This window comes from Podarcis pityusensis (assembly GCF_964106645.2).
Source record: "Podarcis pityusensis genome assembly, chromosome: 7".
Taxonomy (NCBI): Eukaryota; Metazoa; Chordata; class Lepidosauria; order Squamata; family Lacertidae; genus Podarcis; species Podarcis pityusensis.
The window spans coordinates 71,531,942-71,553,532 of NC_138031.1; the positions used below are offsets into that span (position 1 = coordinate 71,531,942).

The 21,591-nt window shown below is 42.4% G+C and overlaps 1 protein-coding gene across 2 annotated transcripts in view; it reads left to right on the top strand.

Annotated features, from left to right (window-relative positions):
• Positions 1–1,880: 1,880 nt before the first annotated feature.
• The window catches only part of LOC308481931 (cadherin-9-like), a 142,172-nt gene continuing 122,461 nt past the window's right edge, over positions 1,881–21,591 (top strand). Inside the window, exon 1 of one of the 2 annotated variants that reach the window (XM_081014767.1) lies at positions 1,881–2,299. The gene's annotated coding sequence lies outside the window, so the exon portion shown is untranslated. The remainder of the gene's footprint in view (positions 2,300–21,591) is intronic. The other variant, XM_081014765.1, reaches the window with a different exon arrangement.

Here is a 21,591-nt window from a genome sequence, read left to right on the forward strand (position 1 = left end):
CAGTACTCCAAAAACCTGTTGAAGTGGTAATGTACCTTCAGTACCACTGTATGTTTAGAAAGAAATGCCAATAGTTTGTGGGTACAAGGAGAAAACTATAATATAGAAACGAAAATTCTCAAGATCCAAGTTTGGGGCAAGCACCCTCTGGTGAAAGAACCCCAGCACAGATTTAAAATAATAAAATATGCAGCAAAGTAAAGCATGAAAATATAGGCTGTTAGATCTTTAAAATATGCCCTTGTGAGTTCCAAAACTCCACCTAGCATAGGAAAAGATTGCACATTTGGCCAGCTAAAAATCGGTTTACTTACAAATTCTTCAAAGATCAGGTTCATATTGCTTTTCCATACATCAGTAAGAAAAGTTGCACAGGCAGTAAAACATGGATTAGTTCAAAAGTGATGAAAGTTTGTAAATTATTGGTATGGAAACAGAATAATGGCTTGATAGAGCCATGTGGCTAAGCTGGAGCAACAACTTGAAATTTCTTCACAACCTGAGTTCATCAGGTAAACTGCAATACAGCAATAGGCTCGATAACCTTCTTCCCAAGGTGAGGTGGAGTGACCTAGGCTAAGCCTAGCAGGACAGCTTACTTTATGGTCTTAACCCCTTCAAGTGTTATTAGACTTAAGCATGTTAGCTATGTGAGACTGCTTGTCCTACAAAATTTTGTTGCAGATGAGGGCCACACTTTGTATCTCCTTGATACATGGGATTCTGCTGCTGAGATAGGACAGGAGAAGAATAAAAAAAGATAGGAAATGCTTGCCTATTTCTGGCCTAAAAGATCATAAAATTGTAGTGGTCGTGACTCGTACAGCATTCTTAATTAGGGGTGGAAGGATCTGTCAGTTTGAACTCCCTCAGTTTCTCATTTTTCCTATCTTAAATTCAGTTATCCACATTTCTGTAGCTGTTTGCCATTTAAGTGCGGATTTCTCCTAATAAACACATTTTTATGAAGGGTTGTTTTGTGTGCTAATGCACATGTTTTTTCAAGCTGGCTTCCCTAATGCAATGCCCTTTATATGCCAATTTCACTAATGTATGTATTTTATACACATTGCCCCCTAACACATATATCTTTGTTAATGTTGGTTTATGGGTCAACTGCATTGCAAAATTCAGGTAAGTGTATTCCGGTTCTCATACTTTTCCAGAAATTGTGAGTTTGATAGATTTGACTTTAAATGTGGACCAAATTGAATTTTCCCCTACCTCTACTCTTAATGGGCCACTTAGGATTAACTTAGCAGGAAGTTGTGGTAAGCAGACCAGGGTCATGCACAGCCCACTGCCTACAAAAGCCTGTCTCAGCTCTAATGCCTGTCAGATGCCCCATGCAAAATTTGTGAACTGACCATACAAAACAGATGTATATGTGTTGGCTAGGACTAGGTACTACACAAAAGAAAGCCTCATGTACAGATGTTGAGCAGGGCAAGTGAGTCACGGTTAGAGCCATAAAGCCACAAACAGTGTCAAGACCACCCCAATCACTTGCCCCCGAGAGAATTTTTGGGAAGGATTTCCCCTCAGAAGCGCATGTCCATGTTGTCAAGTCTAATGCCTTTTTTAAGGTGGTGGTGGTGGTAGGGTAAGTGAGGAGCCTCAACTTTACTTTTATGAAATGTGGAGGTCTCTCAACCCATCGGTTGCATAGGGCAATTCCAAGTTCCCAGTTGGCACTGAATTGCAATGCAAGGTGGCCAGGGTAATAAAAATCTTGTGTCTGGCTGATTTACAGGCTGCAGACATGACTGCCTCTTGTTTCCAGGAAGAGGGCTGAACATACAAATTGGGACTGGGTGAGTGAGGCTTGACGCACAGAGGCGCTTTCTTCTGTAAGGGGAGTCCTTGTCAGAGTTCTCCTCTCTGTGCCCTCCTCCTCCATTCACTTGCAAATCACTGTGTTTGGCACATCCAAATTTCACCCTCCCTCTCCAAACACTCGCATCTCGCCTCCACACCTTCCTGACTCGTTCCCAAAGCCTCCTCACATTGAGCACTGACTGCAGCCTCATCAGCAGCAATCTGCTCTCCATGTGTGAGGGACGTTTCTTATTAATCAGGGGGTGCTGAACGGAAACCAATCAGATAGAGGGTACCTTTGGCTTCGGTTTCCAAGCTGCCTAAGTTAAAAGTGATGCAGAGGGAGAGAAAGCCCTGAGTACAGAGAGAGATCACTGGAGCTAACTGCTAACGCGCAGCAGAGACGAAGAAGGCACCAGAGAGGCTGCGGACCAGCACAGCACTAAGCAAAGCTGCCGTCACTTTCACTGGAGAGAGAAAGGTGAGTTGTTTTGCTTCTATGATCTCTGGATTCACAAACATGCTTTCACTGCAAGGGAGATTAGAGGCTATGCTTATAAATATAATGCTTGATTTCACCTTTCTCTTTTGGGGGGAGTAGGGGGGGCAGGAGAGAAATAAAGATATATGAGTGAGAGCTTCGAAGTAGATGGCAAACAGATACGTTGCTGAAAGTTGAAGTTAAAGGTGTGTTTCTATTCTCCTCCCCCCATATGCTCGGGGTTCATTTGAATAGTAAGTTTGCAAACAGGAAGGCTGCTGTATTCAGAGTAGTTCTGCACAGCAGGGTACCCCCGCCCCCGCTTTCAATTAATGCACACACTTTATTTCTTGCATTCAGTATTTCTACATCAGAAACATTTGCTCTCCTCTTCAGGGAAGGAGCATTAAATCCCCATTCAGTGAAGCCTGTGTTGTGTTTTTATCCCCTCTCCATTTTAAAAAGATCTGTGCAGAACTCAGGAAAAATGGATAGACAGTGAGTGGGTTGAAATCATTAATTTGTACAGCAGATGAATGCATTTCAAAGGGCAAAAAAGGAAAATCAGTATTTCGCGCAATGTTGGAAGCAAAGAGGTGAAACTGACACACAGCTGATTTGCCTGCGAGGATTCTCATCTTGGTCACATAACAGAAAAGGCAAAATGCCTTTTATCAGCTTGAGTTGCATTGTTGATCAGGGTTGAAGCTTTCAAGCATCACAGAGCTCTTCTGCAGCCTTTCTGAGCACAGATAGGGATATGTGCATTAAAGGTAAAGCCACAAAAGCTGGTGTGGGTGGAATACCCAGCCACAGTTCTCCAGCAAACTCCAACCTCATCCTTTTTTCTGAACTGCAAAACAATTGAAAAGAATCAAGGTTGCATGGGGACAATCTTAGTCATCTGAAAAGGCAATTAGTTGACCATTCTCCCACCACCAGTTTTCATTTTCCTTTCCTTTTTTTCTTTTCAATTACACATGCAAGAAACTACATGATGGCATCTCTCCAATTTCACAAAACATCCAGGTCTTGGGCAAAGAATGATGGATGCGAACTGTAAAGGAAATCAATATCCTTTGCAATTGTATGGGCAGTCTGTGTACTGTAGTCATTCATCCCCTGGCAGGCAGTTTTAAATAATGGCTCAGGATAGAATTGAACAAGGGACTAGGTTGGGATAATTTTCATTTGTGCCAGCAAAGTTTGGACAACAAGGGAAGGACCAGACTGCTGATGAAGTTGAGGAATGGGCTAAGATCACATCCTAAAGCTTTTTTGCGCAGGATACAGGAATTTCAGCTCTTCATAACAGAACTTGGGCGGGGGAGGAGGAGCATAATTTATGCTGAAAGTTTGCATACCTTTCTTCATTTAGGCGCAAGATTCTAATAATATTTGCTAATTATTATTGACTGGCAAGGATGGCAGATTTTGTGAGATGTGTTTGTGGAAGGGGGGGTTATGGGTTTGTGTTGTTGCTGCTCTTGTTTTTATTATGTATTTTGTGTTCTTGTTTTGTATTTTGATGCTGTGAACCACCCCAAGATCTCCAGATGAGGGGTGGTATACAAGTCCAATAAATAAATTTTGCAACTTTCTAAAACCTAAGCTAGTAAGATTATTACGTATTCATGTAAATACAAATCTAACACATCACTTCCCAAGCCCACAGCTTCCACAGCTATGGCAAGATCTGCAAGTGTAGATCAGATGTGCATCTGAATATGGATGGTCTATATACACACTGCATTACTTTCAATTGGGTTCACATACTAAGGTATATTCTGATCCACAGATGAAAGATGATGGCCATTCCACTGAATGATTTCCTCATGATTTCTAGTGGTGATTCCTAAAGCAAATCACTTTCTCAGGATGTGGATGATATCCTACAGAAAGTTTCCTTTTTGTGGGTTGGGGGTTGGGAGTTTATCCCACCTCTTAAATGAGGAATTTTGTAATGATTTTGGGAAATACACCTGTAGAGGTATGCACTGGGTTCATATTGCAATTGACAACCAACCAACGTGGATTCAAGGATGAGATTGGTTACTGCTAAGTTTTGTTACGAATAATCTGAAACTTTATATAGAAGTATGCATGCCATTTAGTCAGATGGCCATAATAACAGCAGCAAATTAATCAAGGCTAGAATAGAGAAAGCAGTCTTCATTTTAAAGAAGGCAGAATGCATTAGTACAATGTGGCAACAGTATACAGAAAACCAGGTGTTGATGTTTTCCCCCTTCTCTAGATATGTGTGCAGCAAGGTAGTAAATCTGAATTTAGCCAAAAGTGACAAAAGAGAGTCTGTAGAATTGTTTTATGTTGGCAAGAAGAGATGGTAGCCTGCACAAATTTAAGGAGGAGATAAAAGCAGAATAAATCCTCCATAGTTCTCATTTTAAGCCATATTTTCAAGGCAGAAAGTATGTATATTTCTTGCCAGCTTCATTGACCAATAAAATGCCAATGATTTCAGGATAACAGCTGGGTTACAGGGATTTGGATGCCCTCATCAGACTAAGTTTCCAAAAGCAATGTAACATACTTAATTGGTTACTCAGGGAGGTGAGGAGGCAGAAATACAGGAATAAATTAGATCAGCTTGTGGGTGAGAGAGAAAGAAATTTAATATAATCTGGCATAGGAATGAAGAGTACACATCACTCATCCACCTAGTAGCTTGGTACGAAAAGCTATTCAGTTGCATCATGTTTACCTGTACCCCGTAATAATGTCTAGGGATGAATGGATCTGTCAATTTCAGATTCTTTCAGTTTCTCATTTTGCTGGTATTGAGTTCAGCTCCCTGCATTTTTGTGTCAGTTAAAAAAAACAAAGTTCTCATGAAAAAGCATCAGCATGTTTGTGTGCACTTCTCCCAAGAGACACATTTTTGCAAGCAATTTTGCCCAACTTGCATCTTTGAATGTTAGTTCTACTAATATATGCATTTCTGTGCACTCTTCTCCCCAATATGCACACATTTTTCTACACTTCTTTAGAGTGGAGATCACAAAATCTGGAGTAACTATTGAAGGTCAGCTGCATTTTAGTTCACATACTGTTTTAAGAAGTGCAAATTCACATTGATACTGAACCAAGCTGAAGCCAAGACAGAGTACTGGCTATTCTATATTTAACAAATCCGTGGCAGGTACCTGCCCAAAATTCTCCAAAAGAGAACCCACCATATCTCATTTTAGCATATTCTAAGTCATATTTGAAAGTACCCCATTTGCTATGTAATATCATTATCATTTAAAATATTGTACTTTATGCCAGACAGTGAAACTTTGTGTTGAAAGTGGGCTGCATCCCTTGAAACAGACCAGATTGTTACCTTGGCCGGCCCATCCAGTTCATACAAAGATAGCTTTGTGGTCACAAATGCTAATATTGCTATGAACTCAGGACAGAATTGATGGCGAGTATAATAAAATGAGATTCACCAACATTAATCAAAGCAATTAAGATCCGCTAGTCATGCTTCTTGATTCTCAGATTCTGCCAGATAAGAAGATTAATTAATTCATGAACATTAGATGCTTCTATATTGCAAATTTACCACCATTTTAGTGGTGAGCTATATCTGCCATAGAATTGTCTGTCATTCTTCTCACTCCTTTTCTGGATTTTTCAGAAAGCTTGATGGCGGAGATCACTTATTAGTGTTCTGTGTCCTCCCACTTTTGAACTGACTTAAATGAAATAATTTAGTAATATATAACCATTTAAATCATTTTGCGTACGTTGGGTTGTTTCCAGTGCTAGTCATACACAGAACAGTCCCACTGAAATTAATGAGCATGATTAACACAGGTTAACATAAGTCCAATAAACAGAACTTAGTTGGGTACAATCCATTGTTGGTAAGCTTTCAGACAACCTCTGTCAGGTTGCTCAGGACTATTCTCACATCATAGGCAGATAACCTGAAGGCAGGGGTAGCCAACACTATACCATCAATATATTGTTGGACTACATATTCCATCATTCCTGACCATCAGCTGTGCTGGCTGGGGATGGTTGGAGTTGTACTGCAGTAGTATCTTGAAGGAATCAGATTACCTATGCCTGTCCTAAGACAATCTAAGGAGATCACAGCTGAAAAGAAAATTAACCCTGAGATTTCCTGGGTCATATCTCACATTGCTATTGTTAGTTACCACACTTCAATAAACCAATAATTTCCTTTGTGGAGGGTGTAGGAAATGAGTAACTAATGCAAATCATATTACCTTTTAAGCTTTTCTACAAGTAACTTGCTATGGCATGGCCCATAACAAATTTGCTACTGACATACTAAAACATTTGCTTTCATTGGTACTTAGCCCATTATTTCATGTTCTTATTTCTTTCTGATGATTCCCCCAATCCCCATAAGTGGTCTTATGCACTGGCAACATCTCAGTGGAAGGGAAAACATGGTTAGAGACATACACAAAAGGCAGAATATCAGAATCATCCCAGAGCATGCAGGGGTGGGAGGAACTGGAGCTAACAGAAAATCAAGCTCTAATAAGCATAGAGGGGGATGCAATGCTACCGTCCTGACATTTATGAAAATGTGCACAGAGGAAGAAACACAGAAGGGAGAACTGCAGAGATGAACTATTGAAATCCACATGCGGAGTTTTTCTACCTATTCAAGAGCTTCTTTTGAAGTTATGTGACTTACAGCAGGTGCTTGGTGTAAATGCTGCCTAGAGATACACAAATATTTGATCATGAATAATGATTTCTGGTGCTCGCAAGTCATTTTTAGGAGACTAATGTTCAGATTCTTGCAAAAGGGGAATAGAAAAGGAAGCAAGGGGAAATGACTCATAAATTTGAACAGACGGAACACTGGAATAATCAGTGGTTTAACAACATGTCAGCTTATGCTTCCACTTTTAAAACAAATACCATTTTGAGAGCAAAATCGTACTGTCTCATTGGATCTTTAAGATCTTTCCCTCTCCATGAAGTGGAAAATTCTAGGTAGCTTTTTACAGGATGCATCCAAACAGGATCCATCCAAACAGGCACAGGGCACATCTATACCACAACCTTAAAGTGCTTTAAAGACATTATTTCACCAAAGGGAATGTTGGGAAAGGTGAGTGGAGCTAAGGATCTTCAGCAGAAATCCCAACACCCCTGTCAAACCACTTGCCAGTTAATTATCCTCAAGCAAATGTAGGTAGGTTCTTAAGGCGACTTTTCTAATATCCTACCCATGTGGAGGAAGTGCTGCAGAGATGCAAAAGCAAGCCTGGAGGGTAATACCCAACACATGACAATATCAATTCTATATCAGTTCTGCTTCTCCCCAGAAAACCCGAAGTTACTCCAAGTGACAACACCAAAGACAGGCTAATGGCACATACATAGGGCGGAATTCAATGAAGTCCCTAAGTGGGGTAGGTGTGCAAGAAATGAGGTATGAATGTGCAATGGGACTTCCCCCTCTCTCTCCCCCACTATGTGCCCCTCACATGTTCTGGAGGTGTGACCAGCCCTCCTGAGCAGATTTTGGGAGTGTGTGGGGAGGCGAGGGAGGAAGTCCTGTTTTCTGGGTGGCCCTCGCTCCACACAACTTAGTTGAATTCTGTCCTTAAGGTTTTTTCTTCTTGAAAGCTGTGTGAGAGAGAGAGTGTGTGCATATGCATGTAGTCCTCTTCTTATCTGTCAGACACACACAGAGAGAGAAGCAAGCAGGTGCTACTTGATACATGGCAAATTAGTTGTCAGGATGCTGTCAGTAGCCCCCGGCTGGTTGCCCAGGAAAGTATAAAGACAAGGAAAAGTTTCTTTCAGTCCTTTTTTATTTCATACTTTACAGAGAGAGGCTATAGAACCCAGCCTCTTGGATAATGGTGTTGTCCCAAGTGAATCGCCACCCCCTTTCTCCCCCACTTCCTCATTCGCCATTATCATCATCTCCTCTACATGTGCTGCTACCTGCCCTCTGTCTTTGAGCTCTTTGCTCTCCTACCTTTAAGGCTTGCCAGGTTCTGGGAGATGGAGGGTCTGGAATGCTTTCTAGTGACAACGTGTCAGCCAGCTGCTGCTCCGGCTCTGCTTGCTCCTCCTCTCCCATTATTTCTCAACTTTTTCCCTCGTCTGCCTCTGAGCTGTGACCTCCCACTGTTGTAAGTTTATACTATCTTCCACTTCCTCCTCCCTGGAAGAGTCAGGATGGAAAGGTGGTCTCCATTATTCCTCCTTCTCTGGCCAGCCCCTGACAATAGTTGATCAGCCAAAGAGCCTATACTCATATGCCACATTGACTGCCTGTGACTAAGCCACACAAATGTGACAGCTTGGTACAGGGCTGCATCACTACCACACAGCTTCCACTGCCATATTTCATTCATCTTTCAGGAATGGCCTCATAAATGGATTGATTTAAGGACCTCTGAAGACCAAAACAATGTTAGCACAAGACAGAGACAAGAATTTGACGAGATTGCAGTTGAGCAGGAGTAAACAAAGTGGAGGCATTCTGTTAAATGAAAAGCTTGGGTCAAAAATACATACTTTTTAAAATATGTGTTCAGTGCCAAGAATTAACAACTAACTGACCATCTAGCCATTTAAACAGCAACAATTTTTAAATATGTTTTGATTTGCTTTGGTCATACATTCCAGCTACCACTAGACTTGTCAGAACCATTGGGAGGCCTTCAGAGAAATCAGTAAAGGTCCTGGTATCCTCTTCAGGGAAATAAGCAATTCAGCACAGTTGCCAAGGGTATAGAAGTTCTTGCCTGCTGGATAGTGTATTCTGTGCCTTTTGGGTGGGAAGTTCACAGGCAGCACACAACAGCAACCCTTTTTACCCACCAGTATGCTGCCTGTAAATATGAAGGTTCTGCTTAGCTATTAGTTATTGCTGTGACAATAATCAATCTCCATGAATTAATGGGGGGGGGAGAATTACATTCAAAAATTATCCAAGAAGAGGAGACGATTTTTTTTTTTTAAATGAAATTATCATGGGATGGGTGAAAGGGTTTGCCATCCCAACCTTACTTTTGTGCTGGGTGATTGGCACTTGTGAGTGTCCTTTCTTTCATTCTACAAATTGTCTCATCAGTGGTCTGAACAGTGCAGACTTCCTGGGTACCTTTGCTTTAATCAAAGTCCAGGGGAAGATATACTGAGGCAACTCATCCCACAGTGTGTGTCTGTGTTTAGATTAGTAAGCGTGAGCAGCCAGGGAGGCTGCAGAGTGTTTGAGGGATGTTTAATTGAAAGAAAAAACATGCATGCCATATTCAGCTACCATCCCACATTGAACAAAATTCTGTTGGATCTTAATGCCCCTGAGAACGAGGCATTAAGCAGAACCCTGTTTTGCAAGGGAAGGAAACTGAAGGGCAAATGTTGGCACAGCACTCTCAGCTATCAAGACTAATAGCATTCCTCATTCAGAAATACTTTCAGTGAACATGTGAGAACATTAAAGTTTGAAGCAGCTCAAAGAAAAGAGTAGGAGAAACAAATGAACAAGGTAAGCCTTCAAGACTCCAACCATTTGCTATTTGTTTGTTTATTTATTTTTTAAAAACTCACGAGAAACCAGAAGCCATCGTTATATTATTAGCATTAGTATCATCACAACCATCAACAGCTTTGAGAGTCACCTACGCAACACAAGGCACTGGATGACTTCAGATTCAAAGCTATAATTAATATAGGTTTGTTTACATGTTCAGATTATGATGGTGAGTACTATTGTCATTATTGTTAACAACATTTATGATTCACCTACACATGGCAAGTCTCTAGGCAACTCAACATTAAAAATTATGGACAACATAGATTTGCTTACATGCTCAAAAGAGAAATCTATGGATTGATTTCTCCTGAGTCTGGCCATTGATCCATCTACAGTATTTACTCTGTTTAACAGGTACTTCCCAGAGATCTCAAGCTGAGATCTTTCCCTGAGATGCCTTTAATTAGAAATGTCAGGAATTGAGAATGAGCCCTACAACCAAGCTACTGGTCCAATGTTTCCAACACTCACAAGGCCTTCAGAAATGATATAAAACATGTGCATTTTGGAGTGTTAAGACCAATTATTGAGGGTCCCCTTTAACATGAAATTCGCAGTTTTGAGAGCAGGGCTGTTCCCTGTGGGAATCATTTATATTCTTCCTATTTGTCGCCATTGTTTCCCATACTGCTCAAAGACATGAGCCTCTAAGACGCATTTCAACTTGAACACCCTTCCATGTGGGGGGAATATGCCCTTCAGGAACTACCGATGACCCTAGTATTTAGGGAAACTCTTTCATCTGCAGCCCCTGGCTAATTTCAGTAAAGTGGAGCTGGCTCAGGAACTAAAAGAATTGCCAAATGAATGGGAGCACAGCGTGTATAAGCTAGGGTCCAAATAGTGGAGCATTTCTGTAAGGTTCCCAGGAATGGCAGACTGATCTGAGATTTGGGAACTTAACAACAATAAAAAGGAGTTCAATAAGAGAAAATAACACATGACTTTACAGTCAAGTTACTGTAGTCTGTTCAAGAGGAGAAGGGGGGAACTACTCATATTCAAGGGCACCTAAATAAGAGAGAAGGCAGAGTGAAGGGAAAGGAGAAACAGTGGAGAGCAGTGAACAACAACAACAACAACCCAAGAATGATGAAAGAAGGCATGAGAGATATACTTACCTAGCTTTAGTTTGCTAAAATGAAAGAAGGGGGGGGGGGAGAAATAGAACAATGGTACTATTGTACTATTGTATAGTATTAAATGTACTGTTGTACCCTGGTACAATGGGTCAGTGTGTCTGGCTATTAACCAGAGGTTGGTGGTTCGAGTTGTGAGCAGGGTTCCTGCATTGCAAGGGTGAACAAGATGTCCCTCAGAGCCCCTTCCAACTCGACAATTCTATGAATCTACGAAATCTTCAATGGTAGATTAAACCAGAGTGAGAGATTAGGCATCCCGGGCCATGGTAGGACATCCACCAGGCACCAATAGAGGGACTTAGGAGTATAAAATATTCTAAGGCCACAGTAGAGCTTCTGCTGGGCAGGAACATACAATATGCAAAGACAAGCCAGCAGCCGAGAGACAGAGTGGTGAGCAACGTAGACAAGACATTAAAAAGAAGCAATTTTTTATTTTATTTTTAGAAAACCAAAAACAATTCTTTCTTTTTTTTAAGAATTAAAAGAAAGATGCCTGCTGTTCAGGAACACAAATTGAGTGGTGAAACCAGTTAGAGGTTTATGTGAAAACCGGTGTAGTAAACATTGGATGAATGTTTTTGGTATTGTTTCTGGAGTGCACCAAATCCTTAGAACTGTCAGTGTTGATAGATCAAGGGACTGGAATTTAATTTTTCTGCTACTAAGAGTGCATTTTTTTTAACTCTTCAGCAAATGTTAAGGTGGGGAGTTAACTCTTCCCCCTTCAAAGTTTATAATTGACTGCCATGAAGTGGGGAGATGTTTGTTTCCTTTTTTCAGCTTCACTCTTTTGCATGCTTATCAGATTTTCTATAGAGGACATTGCCTGAGTCATCTGGGCACAATTTTCCAAAACTAAACCTACAACGTATTTCCCAAATCAAATTCAACCTCTAGATTCTGAAGATGTGGTAAGCCTCCTGCAACACAGGCTCACAGGAGCTATATTAGGGGTGGGGGAAACAAGGGAAGGCCACCAACATTGTCTCATTTCCTTCTCCCCACTCCTAAACATAGCTTCTAGTTTGGGGAGAAAGGACGTTCAGACCTAGTCACACCCACCAACCCAAACCTGTAGTTGCCATAAGGAGAGGAAGGGACATGCTAAGCCTCTTATGTGATCTCCTCAGCCAAGTCACACTAGCTGGTGGGCAGGTTTTCATCTGTGGTGACAGCACCCTAAAGTCATTGGTTCCCCCCAAAAAACAAGGAATGAAAACCTTTCACTCATTTGGGAGAAAGTAAAAAAATAAATAAATGTTATGGACACCATGGGAGGGGACATAAGGGTAGCAATTCGACTAATTTTTACTTAGCTTAAACCCAATTAAATTAATGAACTTAACTAAGTTAGGGCTGGGACTTGGGTGGCGCTGTGGTCTAAACCACTGAGCCTCTTGGCTTTGTGGATCAGAAGGTCGGCGGTTCAAATCCCCGCGGCAGGGTGAGCTCCCATTGTTCAGTCCCAGCTCCTGCCCACCTAGCAGTTAGAAAGTATGTCAAAGTGCAAGTAGATAAATAGGTACCTCTCCGGCGGGAAGGTGTTTCCATGTGCTGCTCTGGTTCGCCAGAAGCAGCTTAGTCATGCTGGTCGCATGACCTGGAAGCTGTCTGCAGACAAACGCCGGTTCCCTCGGCCTATAGAGCGAGACGAGGGCACAACCCCAGAGTCATCTGCGACTGAACCTAACGGTCAGGGGTACCTTTACCTTTACCTTTAAGTTAGGGCTATTAATTTCAGTGGACCTAGTTGAGTACCACTCTAAATGTTCTTCCTTCCAACAGTCAGCCATCAATTGACACTGTTGTCTACTCCTTTTTACATAGTTTCATTTTGAGTTCTATTACTTTGTCACATTACAATATTATGGAAACTTGGGAAAATAGGATGTTATGTTGGAACATTAAGATGTTATTGTATATCAAACCATCTTTGATGAGAGAAAAAGTCTAAATATCCTATTTATGATTAACAGGAAAAGCACTCCTCATTATGTATGCTACCAGACTTTCTGGCATTTCTATCGGTGATAAACAACAAATATGCATTTCTATTCATTTTGAAAATGGAAATCAATTGCACAGGTAACAAACCGCCAACAAGCCTGTGTTTCCTACTCATGAATAATGCATCTTGTCATTCCGTGTCAATCTATGAGACGTAAATGTGCCTGATTGCTTTATTAGCGTTTGAAAATGAAAATAAAGTGACATTCATGTTGTCCTATGCTCTAAAACCTGATGAGTATGGTTAATTCATTTCCTTAGTCCCTTCTGTACTCTACATGTGACAAATGGTAAATGTCTTAGACGAGGAAGACATGAGTTTAAAAAGAAGTAGTAAGAACAGGAAAAACAACAACAAACATGGCAGTAAATTCTGCATTTTGGGGAAGATGGATAAAACTTCTTATAGAGCGAAAAACCATTTATCGGAAGCATTATTTAAAAGCACACTAGTGAAATCATGGTTAAATTTAAATATTTTCCACCACTTTATGTAAACCGCTTGTAGATTTTTTATTTTTATTGTATTTATCACTCTATACATTTTGTTAAATAAATAACTTCTGAAATATTTCACTAAACCTTTGGGGGATGTTAATAAGGGCCTATTATTATTATTTTCATACACAGAATAATACCTATCAAGATCCCCAGCCTATTTACACCTGCCCAAAATTACTTCACCCACACCAATAATCCTACCTGTTTATCAGCATCCAGAGTCTACAACATATAGTTCAACAACACATACAGATTTTCAGCAAACGAAATGCAATTCACAAGAATAAGCAAAAAGCAAAACAGAAAAACCCTCACTCTCCCCTACACACACATACACAGGAAAGGATACAAACAAACGCATGGATGCTGAAAGAAGAAGGAAAGCCCACCTGTTTCTGAAACAGGGAGAACAGACCTCTCCTCCTTGGTTCACCCATTGGCACTGATTGTGGATGTGTATTTACATCAAGCTAAAAGTAGAACATCATGAATGGATAACCTCCGTATGTATACATCCAAATATCATTGGTGCAATGCTTCTAATAGGATGAGCATGCATACTCCATGTATGTACATTCCATCCCATGTAGTCATGTACAATTATGCATCATGAGCTGGATTGGCATGAATATGCTGTTACACTGCAGTGGCAGGCAGCAAAACCAGCAGTGCAGCAAAGCATGGGAGTCTGCTGCCTGGTCAACAAGGAGTTTTATTTATATTTATTTATTGTAAGATCCATTTCCAGTCCTTTCTTGTCCTTCACCCTGAAGATCCCAGGGTGGGTTGCAGCAATTTAACATACAATGTATAAAAACCAGTAACATAGTTACCAAAAGCCAGTAGAACTGTGTCAGCCAGCTCAGAACAGTCTAGATTAGGGGTAGGCAAACTACACCACCCGGGCCGGATCAGGCCCGCCAGGATTCTATATCCAGCCTGCCCAGCCATTTAAGAACCCTCTGCGAAGCCAAGTCTCCTGCCGATGGCAATGGGGGGAAGAGGCTGAGCGGCGGTGGCTCTGCCAAACACCATGCCTGGTTTACCTCAGTGTGGGGACATCTCTGCCAATTAAATGCTGCACCTGGTTTACCTCAGCGTGGCACAGGAACATCTCTGCCAGCCAATCAAACGCTGAGGTAAACCAGACGTGGTGTTTGATTGGCAGAGCTGCCACCACTCGGCCTCTTCCTCCCGCCGCCGCCGCCCTGGTGCTCCTGTGGCTGCTGCCACTCTGTGTCCCCATGAGGGGGGCAGCAGCAGCATATCTGGAGGAGGACAGTCGGCCCAGGCTAGAGCTCGGTGGGGCTGCTGCCATGCTTCCATTGGCGGCCAACATGTTGGTGGAGGACGATGAGGCTGGTGGCCAAGTGGCCCAGGCAGCAGCCTTCATCTCCAGGGAGCAGGAGGACAAAGGGGCAGAAACACCTGCACAGGGCGGTAGCCGCAGGTGAGGCACCAGCATGTCCTTGTCTCTGTTCTCTTGAAGAGGTGCACAGGGCAGTGCATGCCGCTCTCGGCCAGCTCCTGCAGGCTCCTGGCTTCCAAGGTGCCCAGCTCCCACAAGCACGCCAGCCCACTCTCCAAAACTTCCCGTCCAGCCCCCGACAGTGTCTGAGGGACAGTGAACTGGCCCCCTGTTTAAAAAGTTTGAGGACCCCTGGTATATATTTGCCAAAACAGATAAGTCCCTGAGTGAGAGCAAAGGGAGGAAATAGCTTGGCCTCAGTGACATAATCATATAGCCAACTCTGATGATCTATGTGGCACCGTAAGAGCTTCGTGTTCACTATTTGACCCTGGGCTGGTTTGAATGACACACTGAAGAAGGCTTAAAGAGGCAGAAGCATATCAGGTCATTTAATAGTAAAATTTCAAAATGAAAGACCTCAAAAACAGAGGGTGGGTTTTCAAACAGCCTTGAAAGCTGTTTGAAAGCTGTTCACAAGCAAATCTTGTGAACATTTGGTGCAGCTCAAGTAAAATTGGTTCCTCCCCAAACTGGGGTTTCTTTTAGCTTTAGATAGCAGTACTTACTTCCTTAGAAAGATAATACATGATTCAATATAGGGCTTATTTCCAGCAGCAAATAAAGAAAAGGAGTTCAGTGCTTATAAAATATGCTACACTACTTAATAATGTAGAGATTGTGTTATGGACTCCCTGCGCTAACATTTAAACCCCATGAACTATCCTTCCCTTTTCATGTTATAATCCCAAAACCGTGTGGGTTACTGTAATGCTATAAACTCCTTTCTGCTATTCACACCGTTTCATAACAATGGAACCTTTGGAGGCATTGAAAATGAATCCAAAACCACACACGACCAAAAACCCAAATGAAAATAAGAAAGAAAGAAAGAAAAACCCACATTGTTTCGAAATATATAGGCCACCTCTGGGAATACAACATTAGAATTATATCCCAGTATACTGCTCCCCCACCTTACCCCATAATTATTGTAACAGACCAGATAACCCTTAGGTTTAGGAGCATATATATTAAAATAAAATCAAAGTATGTATGGAATGGATGAGGGCATCTTCCCTAAATTCTACCTGCAGGAGAATGTGCCAGAACTATTCAGTTAGTTGGCCTTTCTGTGATAGGGTTTATTTATGTCCTGGTTTTTACTTTTAGAGATATGGCAACCCTAGATTTCTCAACCCTGATTTGATTCATCTCTAGCAGTGCACACACAATGTCTCGTCCATATATAACCCAGTGTCAACCTATAGATCCTTCAGACCTTGGCTGTCCTTGCATTCTTCCCGTTAGCTTCTTCTCCACTGTTTGCCTTTGGCACCTTCCTGCTATACCTTGATTTCCCATCACACCAGCTTTCTGACTTCATTTATTTTAATGTCAGTACACCTCAAACCTGCCATTGATGAAGTTCTCACTCCTGATGCCTCCAGACTTCTGATGTCAGTATTTAAACATGGCAGCATTATGAAAATTGGTGGTGGTAAGGTTGCTAAGTTTCTGACTTCACTAAATTTAAACCCTGGTGACTTGGCACAGCTTTCAAAACTGTGAGGGGGAGACCCCTAATAAATAAACTGAGAAGGGGAAGAAATGGAGGCAGTGAGAGATTTTACTTTTTTGGGCTCCATGATCACTGCAGATGGTGACAGCTGTCACAAAATTAAAAGATCCCTGCTTCTTGGGAGAAAAGTGATGAAAAAACTAGACAGCATCTTAAAAAGCAGACACATCACCTTGCCGACAAAGGTCCGTATAGTTAAAGCTATGGTTTTCCAAGTAGTGATGTATGGAAGTGAGAGCTGGACCATAAAGAAGGCTGATAGCTGAAGAATTGATGCTTTTGAATTATGGTGTTGGAGGAGACTCTTGAGAGTCCCATGGACTGCAAGAAGATCAAACCTATCCATTCTGAAGGAAATCAGCCCTGAGTGCTCACTGGAAGGACAGATCCTGAAGCTGAGGCTCCAATACTTTGGCCACTACATGAGAAGAGAAGACTTCCTGGAAAAGACCCTGATGTTAGGAAAGATTGAGGGCACAAGGAGAAGGGGATGACAGAGGATGAGATGGTTGGACAGTGTTCTCAAAACTACTAACATGAGTTTGATCAAACTGCGGGAGGCAGTGGAAGACAGGAGTGCCTGGTGTCCATGGGGTCACGAAGAGTCAGACACAGCTAAACGACTAAACAACAACAATCTTATGCACGCTAAACTTAATGTGTGACTTACTCCGAAGTGAAAATGCATAAAATTGGATCTGCTTTTGTGTGGATTTACACATTACTGCTTTGTGAAGATTTCTGGCACAGAAAACATGTGTATGTTTCAAAATGTGTATTTAAAAATAAATAAATGACAATAATTATGTTAATTCGATTTGGGCTACAGTTTGTGCACACAATTTATTCTTTTATGTTGGAGAGTATGGAGTTATCTGATCCCTGAGCCGTCTGAAGGCAATCCTGTATAGGGAAGGTTTTAAATGTTTTATTATGTTTTTATATATGTTGGAAGCTGCCCAGAGTGGCTGAGGCAACCCAGTCAGATAGGTGGAGTATTAATAATAATAATAATAATAATAATAATAATAATTGAATAAGACATCCCTATTTTCATTGCATAAATGTTGCCTACAACACTGACAGATTGTTACTTCCTGCAAGGCAAACCACAGATCAGAAATAATATGTTGTGGGATGACAGGCTAGCCTTCCAAGTGTTGTAATACAGTGAACAATTGTACACAACAATGCACAAAAAGGGAAGACAGGCAAACTCTCTCACTCACATGGACTGAGCTTTTATTCTTGCTGTTTCAGACTTGCCCTTTCCCATGTTAATGAGCACAATGGGGTCAGGGAAGTGCTATGGTCCTGCCGCATCTGCTAATGAAAACAGTTTGTGGTGCTTAGGGTAGAATTGAAAAGCTACATTGTTTTCAACTCAGCAGGGTGTACAAAAGATGACCCACACTTTCCCTGAATGTTTGGCCCTAATAAGGAAGACTCAGCCCCTTCCTTCTTCATTTGAGGACATTCCTGCTGCAACTGGGCACCAAGGCTTGCTTTTCACCAAAGGACCAAGCAGGAGGGAGAACAGTTACAGAGTTCACAGGAAAGATACTGTCAATTCCAGATACTCACAAAGACATCGTCAGTGCTAGTCCTTCTCAGAGTTAGTAGACAGGACTGAGGGAGCAATCCTGGGTGTCACACAAATTTGGCCTACTTAAAGAGGACACAATGGACAATGCCCTCTTACCATATGGTACCATGTAGCCATAGTGGGGGCAAGCACATGTAATTGCTATGCAAGCCAGGATCAACAGCCAAATTAGTGTATGGCAGTCAGGACACAGAAAACAAAGTTTTCCCTCACAAAACACATGATAAAGTTCTGGAACCCACCACCACAAAAGCAGACCCTCCAAGTGTCCCTATTTTCGAAGGATAGTCCCGGATTTACAGAAGACATTTCTGATTTGATCCCCAAATGTCCAGCTTTTCCTTAGGACATCCCTATGTTCACCAAAGAAATGCTGGAGGGTATGATAGGAACACGGGTGGGACTGTGGGTTAAACCACAGAGCCTAGGGCTTGCCGATCAGAAGGTTGGTGGTTCGAATCCCCATGACGGGGTGAGCTCCCGTTGCTCAGTCCCAGCTCCTGCCCACCTAACAGTTCGAAAGCACACTAAAAAGTGCAAGTAGATAAATAGGTACCACTCTGGTGGGAAGGTAAACGGCGTTTCCGTGCGCTGCTCTGGCTCGCCAGAAGTGGTTTAGTCATGCTGGCCACATGACCCGGAAGCTGTCTGCGGACAAACGCCGGTTCCCTCGGCCAATAAAGTGAGATGAGTGCCGCAACCCCAGAGTTGGCCACAACTGGACCTAATGGTCAGGGGTCCCTTTACCTTTCATGATAGGACCAGTGGCGTAGCTAGGCGCTTGGGCACCTGGGACAGGTGCACACAGGGGGAAGGGAGAGAAACCGTGGCTCAGGTGTGCTGCGGGCCCAGCTCAGATTGTAGGGCCAGCGAGTGCCAGCTGCATCCTTTTCAGCTGCCCTCTGGCAGCTGGGATGGACGCAGCAGCTCAGCGCCCTGTAAGCACAGCCCCAGGTCATGCTGCTTTGGGGAACGACATGCCATGTTCTGGGGCACCTGGACTTGGGCATCACCTTGGGCTCTGGCATGCTGCCCCCAAGGTAAGTGCTGCCCCCCAGGTACGCGACTGGATAGGACGTTCTTATTTTCATCAGAAAAATGTTGGAGGGCATGCCATGATGACTAACTCAGATAGTTTCTAATCCATCTCTCTCTAAAAAATAATATTATTTCTTTTAGAAGGGATATAGTACAGTGGTACCTCGGGTTAAGTACTTAATTCGTTCCAGAGATCCGTTCTTAACCTGAAACTGTTCTTAACCTGAAGCACCACTTTAGCTAATGGGGCCTCCTGCTGCCACTGCGCTGCCGGAGCACGATTTCTGTTCTCATCCTGAAGCAAAGTTCTTAACCTGAGGTACTATTTCTGGGTTAGCGGAGTCTGTAACCTGAAGCCTATGTAACCCGAGGTACCACTGTCATAGGTTTTGGTTTTCATAGTTGAATGGACCTCCATGTTCAGTGGTAATATACATTTGAATATCAGGTGCAGGAGGAGACAAGCAACAGAAAAAGATTTTTGCTTCCATGCTCTGCTTGCTAGTTTCCCAAAGGTATTGAACTGCTTGCTGCTTGTGATGTAGTGATGAGCCAGAGGCAGTTTTGGTTTCATCTAGTAGGATTCATTATGGTGTTTTTATTATTATTAAAAAAGCAGGAACCAGGAGCATTTGAGGATATTCCCTCCCACCAGTAAACACCTACAGCTTTATGAGGTAAACAATGCTATAAATGCGCTTGCAGCCGACTTAGGAAACAGAGCACTTCTCTCAGAGCTATCACTGGGAAGCGCAAAAGCTATGTGGCTTTCTCCTCCACTGCACAATTAGTGCTTAAATTATGGGTTTGTGAAGTATAGAAAGGCTCCAATACAAAACATATTCTGTTTTATTAAGGGAAATAATTGGGGAGAGGTTGCTGTAAAAATGTAACATAAAATGAGACCCATTAATTTTCTGCTCCCCTCACCTCAAGTTGATTAGCACAAATTAAATTTCATGCTAGTCAGCCTGGGCACTTAGCAGGCAGTAAAAGGAATCCTGAATTTCAAAAGGGATTGGAGCAAAGCACACACATTGGAAGTGCTCATTGTGACGGCATAAGAAATGTGCACATCTTAGCAACAATCAATGAAATGAGGGATTCATTCCAGTGAGTATCTTATAATGGGCCATCCTTATTATTCTTTTCAATCAATACACCTATCACTTAATGGCAGAGAAGGCTGGCGTTACACCCTGAGCACGATGTTCATATTTACTCACATTTTGATGTGCCTTTGAAAGATGGCATCACTCAGCTTAAGGATAGCATTCACTGCAGGGGGTTGGACTAGATGACTCTAGGAATCCCTTCCAACTTTAATATTCTATGATTCTTTGAAACTACAAGAACTGTGATTCTCTCTCTCTCACTCACTCACACACACACACACACACACACACACACACACACAGAGTGATATCTACAAAACATTCTATATACCAGGGTGGCTAGTATTTTTTAGCTTAACGTCTGCACCACATATACAGCACACAAACCTACACAAACAGTTTATACACTCATCAAGCATGCAGCCACACAACTTTCTCTTTCACTCTCTCACACATAAATATGTTCCTCAGTCAGGAGAAATGGCGGGATATAAACTGAATCAATCAATCAATCAATCAATCAATCAATCAATCAAATGCATGCATGCAGTCATACACTTGTATTCACTCACACTGTAGTGTGATGCATATACCTTCCAAAGGGGGAGTGCGTAGCGCTGTGGTCTAAACCACTGAGCCTCTCAGGCTTGCTGATCAGAAGGTTGACGGTTCCAATCCATGTGACAGGTCGAACTCCTGTTGCTCTGGCCCAGCTTCTGCCAACCTAGCAGTTCGAAAACACACCAGTGCAAGTAGATAAATAGGTACTGTTACAGCGCAGAGGTAAATGGCACTTCCTTGCACTCTGGCACTCATCATGGTGTCCTGTTGCGCCAGAAGCAGTTTAGTCATGCTGGCCACATGACCTGGAAAGCTGTCTGTGGACAAACACCGGCTCCCTTGGCCTGAAGTGAGATGAGTGTCATAACCCCATAGTCACCGTTGACTGGACATAACAGTCCAAGGGTCCTTTACCTTTACCTTTTACCTATAACTTCCAAAGGTGTCACTTCCTGACCTTGCGCTCCTTCCTCTTCCTGGGCACCTCTGAACTAGCAGTGGCAATACACAAGAAGAAAAGGAGCTTTTGCAAGGTCAGGAAGAGGTGCCTTTGGAAAGTACCAAATTGGCTGGGGGCTTCACAGACCACCTGAAAAAGCTTGGTGGGCCTGATCCAGTCTGTTGTCCACAGATTCACCACCTTGCTATATAATTTTGCCTGACAAACAACAGGAGAAGTATGTTTAAAAGCCACATGCACTGCCTGCATTT